At 34.5% G+C, this 22,507-nt stretch overlaps 2 pseudogenes; one reads left to right on the top strand and one right to left on the bottom strand.

Moving 5' to 3' along the window:
• Positions 1-209: 209 nt before the first annotated feature.
• Positions 210-20,798, bottom strand: LOC112099103 (annotated as a pseudogene).
• A 710-nt stretch (positions 20,799-21,508) lies between these two features.
• On the top strand, positions 21,509-21,774 carry LOC112099102 (annotated as a pseudogene).
• Positions 21,775-22,507: the final 733 nt, after the last annotated feature.

The raw sequence follows: 22,507 nt of genomic DNA, 5'->3' as shown, positions 1-22,507 counted from the left end.
AGCATTTTCTTTTTAAGGCATGCATTCTTTTTACCAATTTTCATCCACTCATCATGCAATTCTTTAAAAGTATCATGTAAGTCATCATATGTAAGAAGATCACATACCTCATCAAGTTCATCTAATGACTCTTCCTCAATAGCCATGAGAGCTAGATTTGTCATCTCTTGGTGCTCTTCATCATCACTTATTTCCCCATCGCTATCATCCTATGTAGCTACCATTGCTTTCTTCTTGAGCTTGTTGAGAAAAGGACATTCAGACCATATATGTCCAGGCTTTTTGCACTCATAGCAAGTGATTGGCTCATTCTTCTCCTTTTGGTTCTTGAAGTTTCTGAACTTTCTTCGCTCACTAGTTTTCTTGTAGAATTTTCTGAATCTCCTAATTAGCATAGCCATCTCCTCATCATCCAGCTCACTTTCTTCATTGCTCTCATGTTTTAAAACTTTGAGAGCAATGCTTTTCTTCTTCTCCTCATGCCCTTTTTCTGCTGCTAAGTCTTCTTCATATAAAATAAGAGAGCCAATTAAATCATCAATAGGTAAAATATTTAAATTTTTGGCTTCTTCAATGGCTGTCCTCTTAAGTCTCCACTCTTTTGGAAGTGATCTAATGATTTTCTTTACTTTCTCGCTATTTGAAAAAGGCTTTTCTAAGGCTCCTAGGGTGTTCACTATGTTTGTAAATCGTGTATACATAGAATACACACTTTCATTTTGTTCCATTTGGAACAATTCGTATTGACGAGTGTATCTATTGATTTTAGATTTTTTAATTTGATTTGTCCCTTCATAGATAACCTCAAGTTTATTTCATATTTCTTGATCACTTTCACAACTAGATACTCTATGAAATTCCTTCTTATCTAATGCACAAAATAAAGCATTCATTGCCTTGGAGTTTAAAGATATATTTTTCTTTTCTAACTCACTCTATGGACTTGACAGTTTAGGAATATCATCTCCTTCTTTATTTTTAGACATAGGTATAAATGGACCATCACAAACAACTTCCCAAATTTCGTACTCTAGACGGTTAAGTCCGAATAAGAGAACAAGACTCTGATACCAAATGAAATACTATCTAAGTAACCCAAGAAGGGGGGTGAATTAGGTTTCTAAAAATTTTACAAAACTTAAACAAAACTTAATTCAAATCTTAAATGAATTTAAAACAACAATAAGTAAATTAACCAAAATATAAAAAGATAAGGGAAGAGAGATTCAAACACAAAGATTTTTATGTGGTGCGGCCAACCTCGCCTACGTCTATGCCTCCAAGCACATCGGGCTTGAGGATTCTACAAGTTAAGCCTTCAAGGCTTCAAGAATACTTACAATTGACTTCAAAGGTGTCAATCTCTTAACCCAAGTGTATCCCAACACTTACAATCACTCAAAACAAAGATTACAATTTTTTTTTCTCTCCCGCAATATATATGATTACAAATCAATGCCCAATGTGTGAATTAATAAAGCAAGAATGAATTTGAAGCTTAATGAATTTTGTATTCTCGATTATAAGCTTAATGATAACATTGTGATCAACTTTTGTTTGAATTTGATTGAACTTATTTATAGTTGGATCTGAATTATAGTCATTGTTGACTTTCTGCCCGAAATCGAATTGCCGTTAATAGTTATCGACTAACTATTTTGACTGGTCCAAGTGACCGTTGACCTAAATTTCAAATAAATTTTTGACCGTTGTCACTATCGGTTTGCCGTTAATTTGCAGAGACCTGCAAAACAAATTTCCGCTAACCGTTCTTACTAAACGGTTGAAGTTTAGTATGGAATGACATCCTGAAAATTATTGGTTAACCATTTTAAGTTAACAGTTCACCGGTTATTTCCAGTAACTTGTAAAACAAAATAGGCTTATCCATTTCAGTTCAACGGTTCAAGATTAGCACATAATTCCCCTCTGAAAATTATCGGTTAACCGTTTGATATAAATGGTTCACCGTTTAATTCCAGTGACCTTCCCAGCATACTTGCATTGTTCGTTTTTGCTAATTGGTTCAAGTTTAAGGAATTACCCATGTCTGGAAATTATTGGTTAACCGTTTAAAGGTCAACGGTTCACCATTTGTTTTTAGAATCATAGTTTTAACAGAATTTTGCAGGGAATGTTTTGCCAATTTAAAGTTAATTATTATCCATATTTCATGAACATATTTAGAAATATTATACGGCTTTTAAGAAAATGTTTATTAATAAAAACTCCAACATTTTAATAAAAAACAATTAAAGTTTGTTATCATCAAAATTAATATAATGAACATATACATATAAACAATATTAATTAGTACGTTTGACCTTATAGTATTAGAAATTTTTTTAACGCTTAATAATAATAATTTTTTAAAGAGTTGACTTAATTGTTAATTTAGAATTATATAGAGTCATATATCATATTTCACAATAATATTAATGCATATTTATAAATCATGATATTTATGATTTTATTCATTAAAATCATGATAGCAATTATTTATTTAATAAATTATAAATATAAATCAATTATAGTATTTTTTTTAAACTAAGAATTAAATGAATTTAAAAAATTCAACTTCAAGTTATTTGTAAAATCATAAAATTTTAAGTTTACTTTCATTAAAAAATAAAACATGCTTATTGCGGATTTTCTCATCGTATCGTGCTTAGCCCATCTCTAATTGTGTCGTGCTTTTAAAGTCCATGTGCCTAAAATTCTTAGCCCAGCCCAGCCCACGTGCGTGCTGTGCCATGCCACGTGCTCCACCGACACGTGCTCGTGTTGTACGGACACGAGCCCATGCCCATGCCATGTCACGTGACGTTTGTCCCATTGGCCATCTCTATCGATAAGTTGTACCTCATCTTGTGTCATCTCAAATGACTCTTCTTTTTGTACCTCATCTTGTGTCATCTCAAACACGAGTCTTCTTCCTAAAAAATGGATGAACTTATTGGCACATTTTTAGTCACTATCTTGAATTTCTTACATGTATCTTTAAGTACTTCTTGCATAATCTTATTAATCTTGTTTGTAAGTACTCTTTCGAATTACAATTCAATTTACTTAGCTAAAAGAATTGCATGTTGTAAAGTACAGATAATGTATGTGGACATTTTTTCTTGGATATAAAAATTGAGCCCCTAAAAGATCTTGTAGTTTATGCTCTCCACATTCGTAATAATATTTATGCTCATTAAATTGTTCAAACTCATAAGCATAATAAAAAACCATACTCATTCCTTTTTGTACCAAGCAATAACCAAGAGGAATGAATCTCTATCTCAACATTTGCTTCAAACAACTCTATGATCCAATCTAAAAATATCTTTTAGAGGTACTCTACGCCTTTGCACTTCACCAATCTAAAGCACTCCATGTTAATAGAAAATTGACTACAAATTGTACTCGATCACGTTGTACTAAATTCAAATGCTATTGGTGTCAATGTGCAAGTGTACACAACAAGTAATATAATGATAAATATTTAAGATCGTTTCCATAGGGATTGATGTTATCAGACTTGTTACAACAATCTCAACAGTGCAATTTTGCCTTCATTTGGAAATAGAATGCACAACTAAACTAATAAACTAATTAATTAAAATAAAATGCACTAAATAAAAATGAAGGAAAGCAAAATCTCACGTCTTATACAAGGATAAAATCAATAGGAATAAAGTAGTTGAGTGGTTAAACTCTCTTAATAGTTTTGACTATTTCTTGTAATTTTAGGTGCAGTCGCTGCAACATCTGCTGCAACATCTGCTGCAACACTGGGCAGAATCTTTATGTATCCTCAGTTGTTGCTTGTTGAATGTCTTATAACCGTATGCAAGCTAACAACGACCAATTATTATGCAAACATAAGATATAATATTACACACTTAGATTCTATTTACCCTACAAGGTGAATCCCTATGTCTAATTCATCATTAATTTTAGATTAAGCATGACCCTTTTGGATCAAGTGAAACTCAACTCATAAAATCCAATCTAAAACCAAGTATTACTCTGATATGTTCCACTAAGATAGGCCTTTTTGTGTCTCTTTATTAGCTTGTATCATTAAATGAGTGGTCAGTCGAAATAATGACTAGAACAAGCTTTACCAAAATAAAATGCTATAGCAAACATGAGGCAACATATAAATTCAGTTAAGAAACCATTAAGATTGTCTATCACTCTACCACAATTAAATTAGTTCATTATCTGCGAAAGTAAAATAAACAAAAGAGTTTTAGCCATCAAATACATCCCCATGATTAAAGAGTAAACAAGACAACAAAAGAAGAATAAAAAAGACTGGATTCCAATTGACTCCTGCAAATTCTCCTTGTTGCAACCCTTAGTTTAGATCGTTGATGCTCTTTTTCTCTTTTTTCTTTTTCAGTTTTTGTTCTTGGTTGATAGCCTCCTCTTTTCTTTGTGTGTGTGCTTCTTTTTATAGTTGAAAACTAGGGTATCGAAAGTCTAGGGCGCGTATCTTCCAGATTACGAAATTCTATATCGCAATCTATTAAGTGTCTCGCGTGAAATATTTTATATCAATGCTTCAGGGTAGCTATAGCAATGACTACAGTATCTGCACTGTTCCAGACTTGCCTCCATTCTTTTGCAACCATGTTCTTTTTTTCTTTTTGCAAGCCCATTGCAACAACATCATTTTCTTGAAATTCGAGCTTCCAATTACCTACAATTATGCATAAGATTTAAACACACAATTATTTGAATTAAAAAAAATTTCATTAAAATTAAACTAAAATAGATGTAGATGCAAACTGTTATTAAAACGCAACAAAACACATCATTTACTCTCTAAGTAATCTTGATTTAAGTCTAAAAGTGCCATGATAACTCTCATTTCATAGAGTTATCAATCATACTTTGGCAATCTTATAAAATAAAACTATTCCTCAATTTCATCCAACCATGAAAGAAATTGTTCAAGATTGCAATTGCCATTAAGCTTTTGAAACATGAGGCCCTTTTAATATTTAAATGACAAATACAAAGCCGATGGCAAACTGTAAATATGGGTTAACTCTTGGGTTTCGAATTATCGGTAGCTAGTGGCCGTGATTTGGAGAGATGATGGTTGAATCTAGTTGATCGCCTTTAGAATGTTTGAATTCACAAGGGTAGAAATAGATCAAAGTGGTGAAACTCGCAGGTTTGGGCTTGTTTGTACGACAGTTCTGGTGATGGCTAAAGACTGCAATTGACTGGGTTTTTTAGGTGGTGGTTGGGGCTCGTAATGGCAATGACAATCAACGATTATAAAGGTTGCACGCAACATATTTTAGAGTGATGGTTCACAGGTTTGGGTTGATTTTGCGCGATCGTTATAGGTTATAGTTGAGGGCAGGGTTGACTAGGGTTTGGTTGATGCTGGTTGGTGAGTTTGATGGTCTCAACTGATGGTAATGGGCTTCTAGATTATGAAGGCAATGGTAGTGGCAGGTGGTGGCTAGGGTTTGTAATTTTGGATTTTTAAAATTTTTTTAATTAGTGGACACAATAGGGGCAGCCAAGAAAGATGTGCAATTGGCAAAGAAATTTTTTTATACTAATTGACAGAGTGGGATAAGTAAAAGCAGATTGGTAGGGTAGATAAACAAGATCTAGTATCGGATCAGACCAATATGATTAGATTACACTCAGGTCGAAGCGTGATTAGATCTTGTTCTAATCCAAATGACTCAATGAAATTTTGATAATGTATTAAGCGAGATTAAATGACACTTTAATCCTAATAATTCTACAAGAGAGATTTTGATAGATAATCTCAGTTGAATTATAAAAGAATTTTTTTATTATTAATTAAAAGGTTATGAAAATAATAACAAAACCTCCCTATTTATAATAGGGTTAACTTACTTTCCTAAATTAATTTAAAAAAGAAACTAAATCGTAATTATAATCGAAATAGAAAACTAAAATTCATAACATAATTTATCTTACTTAAAATAGAAAATATAAAAAAAACATAATATAATAAAATTCTAAAATCTTAAAATAATGTCCTACATCCGTACTTCGTAAAACCTGGTAAAAATGAAACCACTGGTAGAACAATGCCACTGCTGATCCAACCAAATAGTGAATTCATGAATCTCACCAATTTCTTCAAAAGTGGTGACGTGTTGTGCTCTGCTGTTTATTTAAATTTTGCAAAACTGAATCAATTGCATGCCATTTTAGCCCCTTTTCTAAGTTGTCAAACTTTAACAAGCCTTTTATATTTGGTGCCTGCAAATAAGTACACATTGAATTTGAGTTAATTCAAGATTCAACAAAAATTTATTATAGAAAATGCAAAAATGTTTCACAATCAAAAAATCTTTTAGAGTCTTCGGCAGCATAATTTCTATCTACTCGAAGTACAACAAACCTGAAATTAATTTATTTCAATGAAACTAATTAATTCGCATCGAATAAACCCAAAAAATAAAATTTAAATCATAATAATAACTCACTGGCTGAATACTACTGGTATTGACTTTGGAGGCGAGGCCAGTGACAAAACGCCACATGGTTTGAGATTTTGTTGCTTAGGGGTGGAATTGATCAAAAGAGAGCCGTTTTGTTTGTTTCTTTATTCTCAAGTACAGCCGCTAATGCGGCTCTCATACAGACTTCGGCTACGACTATGATTTGTCATTTGTTAGATGGTATTGAGCACTCTCTCAATTTCAAAAATAGTTTAAAGGGTCACGCATTGAACTTTGGTTCAGAAGTATCAGAAGTATAGATACTCGTTCTCCTTATTAGATTGTTGGATTGAGATTGTTGGTGAATTTAGACTTTAATACTAGTGTTAGGTGGTCTCTTGGCTTCTCTCAACCTCAAAAACTAGGGATGAAACTTTCCCTTACACTTAAGTCACTATCAGTTCCTTCCACAATCGATGTAGAATAACTCAATATTATAAATTCATAACTTATAAAATTACTTAACCATCCTAATTACTAAATCGGCTGGGACTCAAATTAAAATTTATATGTTGGAATACCTAAAATTACCTGTTTCATTAACATTAATAATATAAGAATAAAAATATATTTGTTATTTTACCATGCTATTAAAAAATAGTTATAATTTGTGAAAAATATTACACTTACATAGTAATCAGATTGCATAATTTATACTTCAAGTGATTTGGCATCGAATGTTTGACTTAGAGTTGTAGCAAACATTTGAGCTACATTTGTAGTAACTCGTTGCCAGAACTGTGGAGATCTTGTGGGAGAAGTCTCTACGCAACAACAACCTGGCTTCGTTAGCATGGGATTTTGAATTTTAGACCTATGCGGTTCGAATGATTTTTTTCTTATCGCATAAAAAATCCAAATTCATTCCCAATTATGGGTGCATTTAGAATTGAGGTTAGGCAGCTGTAGCTTAAAAGTTATAGCACTAAAGTGTTTGGTAAACACTAACTGCTATAAGTTTTAAGTTATGTTGATATGAGTTTTCACTTATATAATGAAAAATCTATTATATCTTTAATAATTTCATCAAAATTATTATTTAAAATTTATATTTACTATATATTACTAACTTTTATTTAATGCTTACAACTTTTTTTTCCACAATTTAAACTACAACACTTCAATCTCAAACGCACCCTATATCAGTCAGCTTATTTCTCCATAATTTGCTTAGTACTCCCCAGTCCCCACTCAAAAACAAAGAGAATTCAGTAGTTGGAAACGAAAAATATCCACAATTTCAATATGTAACTTAACATTGGTCAAAACAGTTCCTCAACGTTTTTTTTTTTTGCTTTTAATTTCCAATTTGTCTTATGCTTAAATGGTTAATGAATAAAAATGATGCCTCAAAAAGTTTATTACAGGCTTCCTCCCATTCCTCATGTAACGAGGAATTTACATTCAAGACCTTCCCTCTCATCCTTCACATGCTCAGCCGCCGTGGACTAAATTGTATTTTTTTAATGAAATCATACTTCACAAGAAGCAGCAATCAGTATTTATTGAGATTGAAGAATATAGATTACGTAAATTTAAGAGGTCTAACCAATTGCTTTCCAGCGCTTGCAAATTCTGATCGGACAAGTTTCAATGGATCAACAACGCCACACAGAAACGTATCTGTAAATTTGCCTGCCTCGGACAAATATGAGAGCATTCTCATCAACTCTATTTGTAACCTGAACATAGGAAAGCACTCAAATTTTTTTTAATTATTATTTTTATTTGGAAACAAACATCTAGCGAGATTGTATTCAAGGTCTGAGATTTCCTACTCTAGTAGCTTGTCAACTACTGAACCATCAACTCTGGCATTAGTAGCAATCACATATGCAGGCATCTGAAGATGTTGGCTCAGTAAGAGTAAGAAAGCTTTTCAAAGGAGTAAGATATATAAAATCTACAACTCACACCAAAAACCATATGATAGGTAACATTCAGGCCTTGTTACTTGCATCATTCCCATAAGCAAAAAGGCTGGAAGTAATAGCCAATCTTTTTTTGTTTTGTTTATTGTAATTGAAACTTGAAAGTCACTGAGAAATTTATAACCTACAAATGGTGATACCATTTTCCATGTTAACAGGAAAACATGCACAATATTGTTCACTTTTTCGCCTCTCATTTTTCAATCTAGATCAAAGCTCAAAGCTTAAGTTTAGTTGAATTATTCAATGACAGTTTGGTTCACACGTTAGTCTTAAAGAAAGAAAAAACGATAAGGAGGAGAGAAGCTTTAAGAGCATTCTGGACAATCTAATCTTCTAATCATAATTTGTGGTTTTCAATATCTCCAGCTCCTTTGAAGCATTTAGAAGTGCAAAACCACCAACTGACAAAGATACCGGAAAACAATAAATAAGATGCATTGATCGATCAGCATAACAAGATGAATTAAGCAAAAATCTAAAACTAGAAGGAATACAAGGCAGAATTCCTTCTTCCTTTGCAGCCTTGACAGCATAAAGGGCATTAATAATTCCAAGCCTCTTTTCCCGTACATCTGGTTTGCCATGTCCATAAACCTTAGAACAAAACAACCTCCATCAATATATGTTTTCACTAAGAGTCTGTTTTTCATATGATTAAGCTGCCAAAACACTTGCAAAGGTCAATATATATACAATGCCAAAGAACCAAACCTTCAAAACAGCAAATCCACCTGAAAGCTTTGGAACCCGATCTTTTAAACTATTGTCCGAAGAGCTCAATTCAATTGTAGATCTCAACTATAATAGCAATTACAGGAACATGTTGAATAATTAATAAACACGACTGAAAGCCTAATAAATTGTTGTAAAAAATGGGTGAAACAACTACAACAAACTTGTTCACATCTTTCTTGAATGTCAACCAAATCACCAGACCCACCAATGAAAACAGTATTTTCCATTGTTGCTATAACCTAAAATGATAAAGAGGGAGGGTGAAGAAATAAGCAAACCGACTCTTAATGTGCTCTAGTGCAAAGAATGGGTTTTCTTCTGACCAACAATGCAATTCTATACTTCAATCCTTCATGCAAATGATATGTCTCACCTTTTTGCATGAGCCAAGCTTTAAAGGGACAAGATATGCAGAATTCTTAACTAAGCCTCCAGTTATAACTTAGAAAAGAGAAGGCATGCATAAAATATTCTGTAAATCAATAAATCATAATGCAAAAGAGGGTGGGGGATTTATGAGGTCAACCTATCTACCTGGCCTCCTGTGAGAAATGCAAGGTCCTCCATGATGGCCCTCCTAGAATTATGGACACAAACCTACAATCAAATAAAGAAATGCACCACATGCCAAATGATATATGGAATGAAAATAGGAATATCAATTTGTGTTAGCGTGTCTTTTTCACATTGTGTCAACCTATTTGGAGAGAAAAAAAGGAAATTCCATTTTGAAAGGGAAAGTTCACTAATCCCACAAATTTTGATTTCAGATACTGTCCATCTAACTGTTGTTTCCCACAAATTTCAATATTAATCCTAGAATTACGGATTGTATGATCAGTTTTTTTTCTTTGTTTGTATATCTGTTTATAAACTTTTCTTCGGAAACCCAGAGAATCCATAACCTTTGTGATTAGTATAATAGACCTTACAAGTTACAAACTTAATAGTCAGGAAAGTTGTGGGAAATTAATTCCCTAGCTTTAAAATCATTCATATTTGATCCCTCTACACAAAATCAACACATTTAAAATCCTTTTTATCAAAATAAAAATAAAATAATTAAACAAATATCATAGCACATAAAGTCTAATCTATCCAGCAAATTCGAATTTAACTCAAAAAATTGAAGTCATCAACCATAAGCAAAGAAAGAAGGAAAACTCTTATTAACCCTGCTTGGTACGAACAGAGTCTGTCATAAGATGTCCTACAACTTCACTTTCAATATCTCCAACAACAACCAATAAAGGTCTCACTCTCTGAGAAAAAAAAATAATAATAATAATAAAATAGGTTTGAATTTCCATTTCTCACTTGCAAATCCGCTTACCGGCATCCATGGCGAAATTGATTGCTGAAAAACATTTAAGTTTGAAATTTTCATCTCATGGATTAAAACCAATGGATTGTCTAAAACCTAGAAACAATGAAACCAATAATTTGTTAACACATAGAATGATACAACAGAGTCCCAATAAACAAATTAATATCGTACCAATTAAAGTACAACCAAAATGTTATAACATAAAAGGGGCAAATAACCCATAAATATATTGAAATTGTTACAAATTCTTCTTTATTCTCATAGGTGAAGAAGTAAGGGGATATATTGCCCCAATCTAGCTTCATTTTCCTTAACAAAATTTAATTCATTATAGAGTGCTGCTCTATCCTGCGCCAATTTTGGAGAAGCAAAAACGAAAGGGGAAAAAAAAGGAAAAAAAGGCATTAGTAGATATCTGAATGATTAAAAAATAAAAGAAAGCTGGAAACATCAAAGAGGATAAAGCTACGACGTAAAAAAGAAACAAAATGGGAGAATAAAAAAAGAAATTGCTTTACAGGCACAGCAGACAGAACAAAAAGAGGAAGAATTCAAGAAGCAATTTACAAAGACAATAATAAGATCGTTTTCCCAGCCTTTCTCAAAAGCCTCGGCTATGAGCACACCAATCTCTCTGTCACCATCTGCCGATGTAGTTCCAACCTTCAAAGCGAATAAGTCCAATTAAAGCTAGCTTCATTTAGTATTGACGTCTCAACATCTGACAGCTGTAATGGTTTGATTCAAAACCTATATGGCATTGGTATATCATTAACCTTGATAGTCAAACATATGGACTATTATTAACTTTTAATTCACAAGCAGCAATCAAGCCGCTGCACCACAATACTAGATGAGGCTTAAATCATATTCTAACCAAATGATAACTTTTCCAATGCAGACCACTGCAATTTATAAAGTGCGGACTGACCCCTTTACGACGATGTAAAATTGGCACTTGAAAACGACTCAATAAGCAAACTTAAAAAGCCAGAATTTGAACTTGAGCAATTTCTTCAAATGTCCTGATCTTCTGTTGTTTGAGTTTCTGACAACTGATCAGCAGCCATTCGAAACCCTTGTGTTAGGTCTGAGAGATTCGCTCTTCCCAGAGCCTTGAATGCTTCATCGGTCAGGGCTTTGACAAGAACATTTTCATATTTGGTGCCTGCAAACAGATACATATATTAAACCTATCCCCATCATCTGAAAGAAACTGTTTCACATTCAATAAAACTTTTACCGTCTTTGGCGGCCAGGTTTCTGCTCGAAGTACAACAAACCTGATACAGAGTTAATTAATTCAACGAATTTAATTAATTAATTTCCGTTGAATAAACATAAAACTCACCGGCTGAATACTGGTATTAACCAACTTACAAGATAATTGACAAAAACAAATGAGACAAAGTGGAAACAAATAAACAATGGGATATTGGGAAAGTATAAAGGAGAGGCTACTTGACACTGGAAGAGAGACTAGAGCCAAACCGCAACATGATGGCTTGGTTTGTGATTTTTTCTTGGGCAGAGGAATTGATCAGAACAGAGTCTTACTAAGAGCCATTTGTTTTGTTTCTGTTTTGATTTTATTTTTGTTTTTGTTTGGAGCTGTGTGGGGATGTAAATTACGTTAAACTAACTTAGCCGGAGCCTTTTTGTTTTTGTTCGTGGTACGGATGCCGTCAGGTGGTTAGGTCATTTAGAAAGTACAGTTAAAAGAGCTTTGGTTAGAAGAAGGTGCATGCGATCCTTCAGGGCTTTAACTCGAGTCGACTTGAAAAGTTGGTATAGAAATGTGCAAGGGTAAAATTATAATTTTAACAGCGACTGAAAGTACAGATCATCAAGAAGCAAACTCAAACCACATGAACGGTGCTAAAATTCAAGAGTATTGAAAAGGATTAAAAGTTTTTATTGACTTCCCTTCTTAAGGAACAAGATCGGGTATTTACACACGAGTAGAGGAACTATATATGGAAGAAATATTTTACAGAAATTATGGGATTAATTCTAAACTTAGTCGTTGACTAGCCGTTGGCTAAGATATGAAGAGAATATGGACTTGAATAATGGCTAGCCATCTTTCTTTGGTGAGTGTGCATGTCACGGGATTGTGTGAGATGATTGTTGCAAGCCTTTGGCAAGAGCAATATAGATTGCCATATTTGTTTCCAACGGTTTGCAACTTGCCTTGTTAATGTGGGATTGAGTTAGTGTGTTGATTTTTTCCATGTTGGTGCGTGACTCATGTGGCTGCATGTGGTTCATGTGTTGTGACTGTTCGAATTCCACATTTGGTGGGCAATGTATCTTAACAACCCCCCTCAAGGTCGATCGGGTCATAGAGTGAACGCCAAGCTTGTGTCGAAAGAGAAATAAAAGATCTTTGCCCAATGGTTTGGTAAGGATATCTGCAGCTTGCTGCAAGGAGGGAACATGTGTGGCTTTAAGGAGGCCTTGAGATACTTTTTCACGAACAAAATGGACGTCAATTTCGATATGCTTGCTGCGCGCATGAAACACGGGGTTGCGAGTCATGTAGATGGCGCTCGTGTTATCGCAAAGAAGGTGACGAATGTGTGATGGTGAGACTCCAATGTCCTGCAATAAAAAAAGAATCCAAGTTAGTTCAGCAGTAGTGGAAGATAAAGCCCGATATTCTGCTTCAGCAGTGGAGTGTGCAACAGTGCTTTGTTTCTTGCTACACCATGAGATTAAGTTTGCCCCAAGGTAAACACAAAAGCCAGTCGTGCTACGTCTTGTTTCAAGGCAACCAGCCCAATCGGAGTCCGAAAAGGCATACAGTTGATTGGAGCTTTGTTCAAGGAATCGAAGTCCAAAGTTGAGAGTGCCTTTAAGATAACGCAAAATTCTTGTAACAGCCTTGAGGTCTTGTTTAATAGGGCTCTGAAAGTGTTGACAAACTTTATTAACAGCATGAGTGATGTCTGGTCTGGTGAATGTGAGATATTGTAGACTGCCGACAAGGGAACGATAGTGAGTGGTGTGTATGGGTTCTTGATCGTCATCATATGGTTGGGTTTTGACAGCCATTGGGGTCTGATTAGGGGTGCAATCTAGTAAAGCAGCCTTGGTTAATAAGTCACGACTGTATTTGGCTTGTGACAAAAAAATGCCTCCTGGAAAGCGCTGAATCTCGATCCCTAAAAGATAGCTCAATAAGCCTAAGTCTTTTAATGCAAACCAAGTGCTGAGATGATTGATGATGGATTGAATTCTATCGGGATTATTTCCTGTAATAATTACATCATCTACATACATCAACAACAAAATAAGAATATCGTTAGCATGAAAAATAAAGAGGGAAGGATCGGCTTTGCAGCTTGTAAAACCAAGCTCTAGAAGTGCTAATGATAAACATTAAAACCAGGCACGTGGTGCTTGTTTGAGTCCATATAAGGACTTGTAAAGTAAGCAAACAGGGTCAGGAAGATTTTGATCCGTAAAGCCAGGTGGTTGCTCCATGTAGGCAATTTCTTTTAGTTGACCATGAAGGAAGGCATTTCGGACATCCAGCTGTTTGATAAGCCATTTAGAACTAGTTGCAAGTACTAAGACCAGCCTTATGGTAGTTGGCTTAATGACGGGGCTGAAAGTCTCATCGAAGTCAATGCCAGGAACTTGTGTGTACCCCTTCGCAACTAAACGGGCTTTTAACCGATCTATTGTACCATCTTCTCTATACTTGGTTTTATAAACCCACTTCGAACCAATTACATTGGCATCATGAGGTCGAGGAACTAAGGTCCATGTCTTATTTTGATGGAGGGCAGCAAGTTCTTCGGCCATTGCTTGTAGCCATAGAGGATGCTTAAGAGCAGATTTTAATATTTTTGGTTCGGTCATTGTGGTAGGATTTTGTTTGAGCTTGTTGCGTGTCAGCATAGGATGCGTATTTAGAGATTCTGTTGTTTTGACAGGAGAGATTTTTAGTTCAACGAACAACTTTCCTGAGAGATCGTTTAAGGCAGATAGAGCACGGTTATCACTATCTAAGGTTTGTTCGGGGGTCGTGTGGATATGTGTATTATCGGCAGAAGCAGCAGTCTTGTTATTGGATGAGGGGCTCTTTTGAGGTGAATTTGTAGAGGGACTTTCGGGTAAAAAAGTGGGTGGTTCATGAATGTCTTCAATTATCACAACTTTGTTTGGAGTGGGAGACAATGGTTCATTCGTATTTGGAGATGTGGCAATGTAGTTTGGATTAGCAACTTTAGTGTGCCCAAGAGAAGTGTTGTTGAAGGACTCTTTCCAAGTTGTTGGGAGCCATTGTGACACATTTGGAGTAGTGGGAATGCTACAAGCATCCTGCACAGGAGAAGAATCTTTTAGATTTTGATAAGGAAAACATAATTCATCAAATGTTACATGACGAGAAATATAAATTTGATTGTTTGTGGAAAAAGACAGCGGTATCCCTTGTGAGTGGGGCTGTAACCAACAAAAATACAAGGGAGAGTTTTTTTTGTCAAACTTCGTTTTATTGTAATCCCTCAGAGAGGGAAAACAACGGCAACCAAAAACTTTAATTTCATTGTAACTAGGAGTTTCCTTAAAAAGTAACTCATGAGGTGTGTGCATCTTAATAATTGTTTGTGGCAATCTATTAATGAGATATACAGCTGTTAAAACAGCCTCCACCCAATATTTTAATGGTAACGAAGATTCAAATAACATAGTAAGGGCAGTCTCCATTATATGTCTATGTTTCCTTTCGGCAACTCCATTTTGTTGAGGAGTATAAGGGCATGAAGTTTGTTTGATGATTCCAGACTGTTGAAGATGTTGTTGGAAAAAGATAGAGCTAAATTCTCCTCCGCCATCACTTTGAAAAATTTTGATCTTTCGTTCCATCTGATTTTCCACCTGTTTTTGGAATTTAAGAAAACACTCAAAAAAATCAGATTTTGATTTTAAGGGAAATAACCAACAATAACGTGTACAATCATCCACAAACAATACATAGTAACGAAAACCTTGATTAGAAGCAATTGGAGCAGGACCCCATAAATCACAATGAATTTTATCAAGAGGAAAATCAGAAATTTTATTTGATAAACTGAATGGGAGTTTACAGTTTTTGCCTAATTGGCATGAAACACAAATACTAGTGTTCTTAGTCCAATCAGTTATACTGATAGACCCATTAGCGCGCAAGACTTTTAATATTTTAGGACTTGGATGGCCAAGTCTCTTATGCCACAAGTCTTGGTTTTCTGAGTTTCTTCTTATTTTTTGAAAAGCTAAGTTTCCTTCTTCATTGAGCACGTACAATTCCCCTTGCCTAGTTCCCTGAGCCAGTGCCTGATTCTCCTTGCTCTTTACAACAAAACCAAGAGAGTTAAATTCCACAGAACAATTTATATCATCCACAAGTTTGCTTACTGACAGGAGGTTCTTTTTAAGTTTGGGAACAACCAAAATATCTTTCAAGTTTAATTTCCCATGTGTGGCATCACCGATATGAGAAATATGTAAGCTTTGGCCATTCCCTACAAAAATCTTATCAGAACCTCCATAGGGTATAAATTTCTTTAACTTACCAGTGCTATTTACCATGTGGGCAGTAGCACCTGAATCAACATAAAGTTGTGGGTCATTCTCGTCTTGCAGATTCATGGCTGCGAGGGCTTGCGGTGCTTCCTCTTCAGGGGTAAAGTAGTCATACCTGTGCCTACAAACTGCAGCACTGTGGTTAGTTTTACCACAAATTTGACAGATTATACCTGATTTGGAATTGTGTTTTCGCTGATCAACATGTTCTGTACTGTAGTGTTTTGGTGCAGGTGGCGGATTTAGGCCATTATTGTTGAACCTTGGTTGCGGTAGAGAGTTGTTAGAGGGTGATTGATTCATATTGAAAGATTGATTCATATTGTTGTGCCCATTGTTAGAGGGATAATTTCCTCTTCCACGAAAGTTGTTGTTAAAGCCGCTTCCTTGTCCTGGGAAAAGTGGAAGATTGTTGTTGAAGCCGCGTCCTTGTCCTTGAAAACTTTTCCCACATCCACGTTGCCCAAAGAAGGATTGCTGTGGATCCGCTTCTTTGCCATCATTCTTCTTTGCCATCATTCTTTTGAGCAATCACAGTCTGCTCATTATTCTGCAAGGCTGGCAGGAATAGTTTCAAACTTGGATAAGGTGGCTTGGTTAGCATAGCCGTTTTGAAGTCGGCATACTTGGGTTCTAGTGCCCGTGCCAATTGAAAGACTTTGTCATCGTCCGTCAAGGGCTTTCCAATGGCAGCTAGACTGTCACACAGTCCTCTAAATTTGTTCAAGAAGTCATCAAGCTTCAGGGAGCCTTTCTTTAAGGAGAAGAGATTGTCTTTAAGCCAAGACTCTCGCTCCTTGGTGGCTGGAAGCATATTTTCCTCAATGGAGAGCCAAACTTCTTTCACTGTTTGTCCTCCAACTACCAGTGTAAGGACGTCTTCCATCATCATTCCCCGTAACTAGGTAAGAAGCAACCCATCATTGTGTGCCCAAATTGAAAAGTCAGGGTTGGCAATAGACTTTCCATTACTGGAAATTGTTTGGGGTGGTGAGTCATCAGAGATGTGATTGTTGAGTCCTAGGTTACTGATCAGGGGAAGGACTTGGGACCTCCATAAGAGATAGTTGTTGCTGGAGAGTTTAATAGATATTAGATTGGCACATTGGTGGATAGTTTACAGGGAGAGTTTGGCCTTGGTTTGGATATTGGATGAATAAGCCATAAGCTCTCATACCATGCTCAAATTCAAGAGTATTGAAAAGGATTAAAAGTTTTTATTGACTTCCCTTCTTAAGGAACAAGATCGGATATTTACACACGAGTAGAGGAACTATATATGGAAGAAACATTTTACAGAAATTATGGGATTAATTCTAAACTTAGTCGTTGACTAGCCGTTGGCTAAGATATGAAGAGAATATGGACTTGAATAATGGCTGGCCATCTTTCTTTGGTGAGTGTGCATGTCATGGGATTGTGTGAGATGATTGTTGCAAGCCTTTGGCAAGAGCAATACAGGTTGCCATATTTGTTTCCAACGGTTTGCAACTTGCCTTGTTAATGTGGGATTGAGTTGGTGTGCTGATTTTTTCCATGTTGGTGCGTGACTCATGTGGCTGCATGTGGTTCATGTGTTGTGACTGTTCGAATTCCACATTTGGTGGGCAATGTATCTTAACAAACGGCTTCTATATGAAGCTATATTAAGGTAAGTGATAAGTTAAAAAAAATATACATATTCTCTAATAATATATTTTGTTCTAAAATATATTAAAAAATATATTTTTTTAATCTTTTAATTTATTTCTTATTTTAATATAGTTAGAGATTTCTAATTGCAAACTCACTTACTCAAACCAATTCTTTTCTCCTCGTAAAATTTGATTAAGAGGCCTACTACTTTAAGAAAAATAACTGCAACAAATGTCCATCATTCTTCAGTAGAAGAAACCTTCAAAATCAACCCCAAAAGCTAATAGAATATTCAAATAATTTTAGTATCTTTAATAAAACTATGTTAATTGTATGAGACCATTGAACAAGACCATAGATCCCTATATTAGATGATTTATAATTGAACAAAATTTACTTGGGGCATATGATTTATATACATGCTAAATGACTATGTCATCGTGATTTAACATTCATTTAAGCGGTAAGATTAATTATCACATTATTACAAGAGATGATAAAGTATACTAAGGGAGAAAGTCTATGGTACATCAAAAGCAATGCAATTAACTACTCTATGTATGACTTATATAATTGAATTTAATATAACTATCACTCGCATGTTGATTTTTTATTATAAATGAACACATGACATAATATTATTTGCTGATTGTATGGTTGACATAGTACCTTAATGTATTCTAAACTTTCTCCCAGTGAGGGTAATCATAATCCCATCCCATTTATCGATTTTTTTTGTTGCATTGACATTTCATCCTTGAGCAACTTTTTCATTCCTTTTATAATTTTAGTCTATAGTAAATTGGCATCCGCCAATGGCATTTATTTCATCCATAAAATCAATTACATATGGCACTTGAAACCTAAAGAACATTGAAAGTTTTGGTTGGCACTTGGTGACAATAAGTTTCTCCCAATGTACGGTGACCTACACAAAGAACACCATCGGGGGCTAAATTATTTCAAGTTTTCAACTCGATTAAAAATGTTGTCTAAATAACCAATCTTGTTCCTAAACTCAATTTCTCCAATTCCAATTTACTACAAATCTACCGTTTTTTCAAACTTTCTTTGCAGATCTCACTAATTAAATTATTCATATGATTTCTTGTGTTACAGTAGTTTCATGACATTCTCTCCTTCAGGCGTTAGAGTTCTAGGAACTTGGGAAGCTTTCTTGCATACTACGATTTTGACGATGTGGAAATGTAAAAGTTTGGTAAAAAAAAATAAATGAAGTTTCTGAATAATGAAAATTGTATTAAAAAAGTTAAAATTAACAAATTTAGGGTTTTGGAACCTTTTATATAATGACCTTAAAAATAGACAAATTTAAAATATTATTTTATAATAAAATTCTCCTATCCTAAATAAGGAGAACAAAATGAATGGCACCTAAATTCAATATCTAAAAAAGAGATAAAAATCAAGAAATAGGAAAAATAAGAAAATATCTTAAAACTAAAAATTGACCAAGAAAGAAACATAAATTTCTGCCTGACCACATGGCATAACGATTTAAGTGTTTTGAGTTTGGTTTGTCTAGTAACAAGTTTCGAAACAGTCTATTATACGCCCAAAACGACACATGCACCCAAGTTATGGCCCCTGGAAGATACCTTACTTGTCCCAAGCAACCATCCTACATTAGGCCCCTTCACTTGGAAGAGAATTTGTCCTCGAGTTAGGCTCATGCAACTCTTCATCATCTGGATGATATTCAAATAGACCAGCCACATTGAAAGTGTGAAAAATATTCTAATTTTCTGGTTGCTGGAGAACATAAGTATTACCATTAATCTTCCTTGCCACTTGAAAGGGACTATACTTCCACTTTTCCAATTTAGTTCATATGCCAGGAAAATGACTATATTGCAGATGCGCCATCACCAAATCACTTTCTTGAAACCCTTTCTTTCGTCGGTGCGTGCCTGCTAGCATTGGTATTCTCCAAGTTAGCTTGCACTTCGACCTGAATCTACAGAGCCTTTTCTACCACATTATCCATTACTTTGCTTCTTCTAACTATGGTTGTTATAACCGCCGAATCATAAACATGGCATAGGGAACAAGCGCGGAAAATCTCCAAAGGGGCCTTGCTCATAGATAGATTCACTATGTTGTTTTAAGTAAACTCGACCTGAGGCAAGACAACTTCCCAATTCTATTACTTGTGACCACAAACATAGTGCAACATGTTGCCCAAGTTTGATTAATCACCTTTATTTGACCATCTGTCTTCCGTGCTCTACTATTTAAATTTTTGACACCTAATCAGCAGCCATTCAAAACCCTTGTGGTAGTCCGAGAGATTTACTCTTCCCAGAGCCATGAATGTTTCATTAGTTAGGGCTTTGCGAAGAACATTTTCATATTTGGTACCTACAAATAGATACACATATTAAACCCATCCCCCATCTTCTAAAAGAAATTGTTTTACATTCAATAAATCTTTACTGTCTTTAGTGGCTAGGTTTTTACTCTAAGTACAACAAACCTAATACATAATTAATTAATTCAACGAATTTAAATAATTAACTTCCGTTGAATAAATACAAAAACATACAAACAAACAAACAAACAAATAACTTACTGATTGGATACTGGTATGAATCAGCCGACAAGATAATTGACAATAACAATTGAGACTAAATGGAAATAAATAATGGGATATTGAAGAAGTATAAAGGAAAAAGAACCTGACTTTGGAAGCGAGAGTATAGTTAAATCGCAACGTGATTTTTTGGTTTGTGATTTTTTCTTGGGCAAAGGAATTGGTCAGAGCAAAGACTTATTAAGAACCATTTGTTTTGTATTTGATTGTGGGACAGATGCCGTCAATTAGTTAGGTCATTTAGAAAGTACAGTTCAGAAGTTTCAATTAGAAAAAGGTACATACAATCTTTTTACTTGAGTTGACTTGAAGAGTTAGTGTAGAAAAGTGCAAGGGCAGAATCATAATTTTGACATCTAGTGAAAGTAGTGATCACCAAGTCGAGAAGCACGCTCAAAACCAATTATTTTCTCCCCATAAAATTTGAAGGACTACTACTTCAAGTAAACTAACCAATAACCACAGCAAATATCCGTCATTTTTTAATAGAAGAAACCTCCAAAGTCACTGCCAAAAGCCAATAAAATGTTAAGATAATTTTAGTATCTTTAATAAAACTATGTTAATTGTATGAAACCATTTAACAATACCATGGATCTATATATAAGATGATTTATAATTTAACAACATTACTTGGGATATATTATTTGTATATCTTAAATACGTGGTATTGTGATTTAATATTCATTTTTAGTGGTAAGAGTGATTATCACATTATAACAAGAGATGATAAAGTCTACCGAGGGTGATGATATTCCTGTCCATTTTTTGCGTACTAACACCCTACTTATGTTTTTTTTGCTGCATTTATAATTTTATCCTCAAACATTTGCTTCATTTAGTTTAAGGCAATTATCTACAGACTGCCTATTTGTTCGAGCTTTTTCAAAAATATACAAATACATTTTTCAACGCACCACCTGAAGTAAACGTAAATTAAATTACTATTTTACCTTAAATAAATGTCAAAAAATTGTAATTGTAATTTCTAATGGGGTTGCAATTTTTTAATTAAAGATATTACAACTTTAGAAGACGAGGCATAATTTAAGGTAATTTATACAGATTTTAACCATTATTTATTTATTTATTTATTTTAAAAAGTCACAAACTAAGGAAAAATATTATAGGGAAAAAAAAGAGGCAATATCAGCAACGACACAATGGGAGCCTCACCAATAACTCCACAATGTTTCATTTCCTCTTCTCAATCTCAAAGGGTACACCACTCATCCTTGACTTCTCACTTTCACTCCCTTCTACTCTCTCTCCTTCAGTTCCCTATGTATATTGTGGCCGCAACGACAAGAAAACTGCCAAGGGAAAACACTTTGATCACTCTTTCGGCAACGCAAGGCCACGCAACAAGAAGAAAGGCAGAGGACCGCTCAAGTGATGGCACCTCCTGCCCCACCGAGGAAGGACTAGTTTGATGATGGTGAGAAATTGACTTAACTTTTATCCTATTTCATTGATGAAAATGAACAAAAATTGGAGATAAATTGGCTAGATTTAAGTGTCGCCAGTCAACAGAGTAAAACGCGAAGGCGGTTAATGGAAATTAGATAAAAATGACATTTGTTGCTTCCTAAAGTTATAAATAATATCGTGTTTGTTTTCTTTTTTCTTTTTAATCGAGGTAAACAACATCGATTTTTCTTTTTTTCACAAGTTGCGTTATATGACGTAGTTTTTGCTGTTCGAATGAAATGACCATTTTATCATTATGATGATAGCATTGTTCTAACAATGTTAAGATGGAAGTGGACGAGTGTAATAAAATGCTAACTTCAGGTGGCATGCTTAAAAAAAAATGTTTGTGTATTTTTAAATAAGCCTTAACAAAATTTTTTTTTAAAAAAGCCTGAACAAATAGATGGTCGATGGATAATTACCCTTCTTTTTATCATTTTAGTCTTAAATAAATTGGCATCCACCAATGTCATCTATTTCATCCATAAAATCAATTACATTTAGAATTTGAAACCGATAGAAAATTGAAAGTTATGACTTATGCCTAGTAGCAATATGTTTTTCCCAATGTACGGTGACCTACACAAAGAACACTATTGGAACCTAAATAATTTCAAGTTTTCAATTGGTTAATAAGTTTAAATGTTTGAGGAACCAATCTTACTCCTAAAGTCAATTTCTCCTATTCCACTTTGCTGTAAATCTATTTTTTTCT

Source organism: Citrus clementina, unplaced genomic scaffold (assembly GCF_000493195.1).
Source record: "Citrus clementina cultivar Clemenules unplaced genomic scaffold, Citrus_clementina_v1.0 scaffold_4, whole genome shotgun sequence".
Classification (NCBI taxonomy): Eukaryota; Viridiplantae; Streptophyta; class Magnoliopsida; order Sapindales; family Rutaceae; genus Citrus; species Citrus x clementina.
The sequence above is the reverse complement of the archived record's forward strand: the minus strand, read 5'-3'. Positions and strand labels throughout refer to the sequence as shown.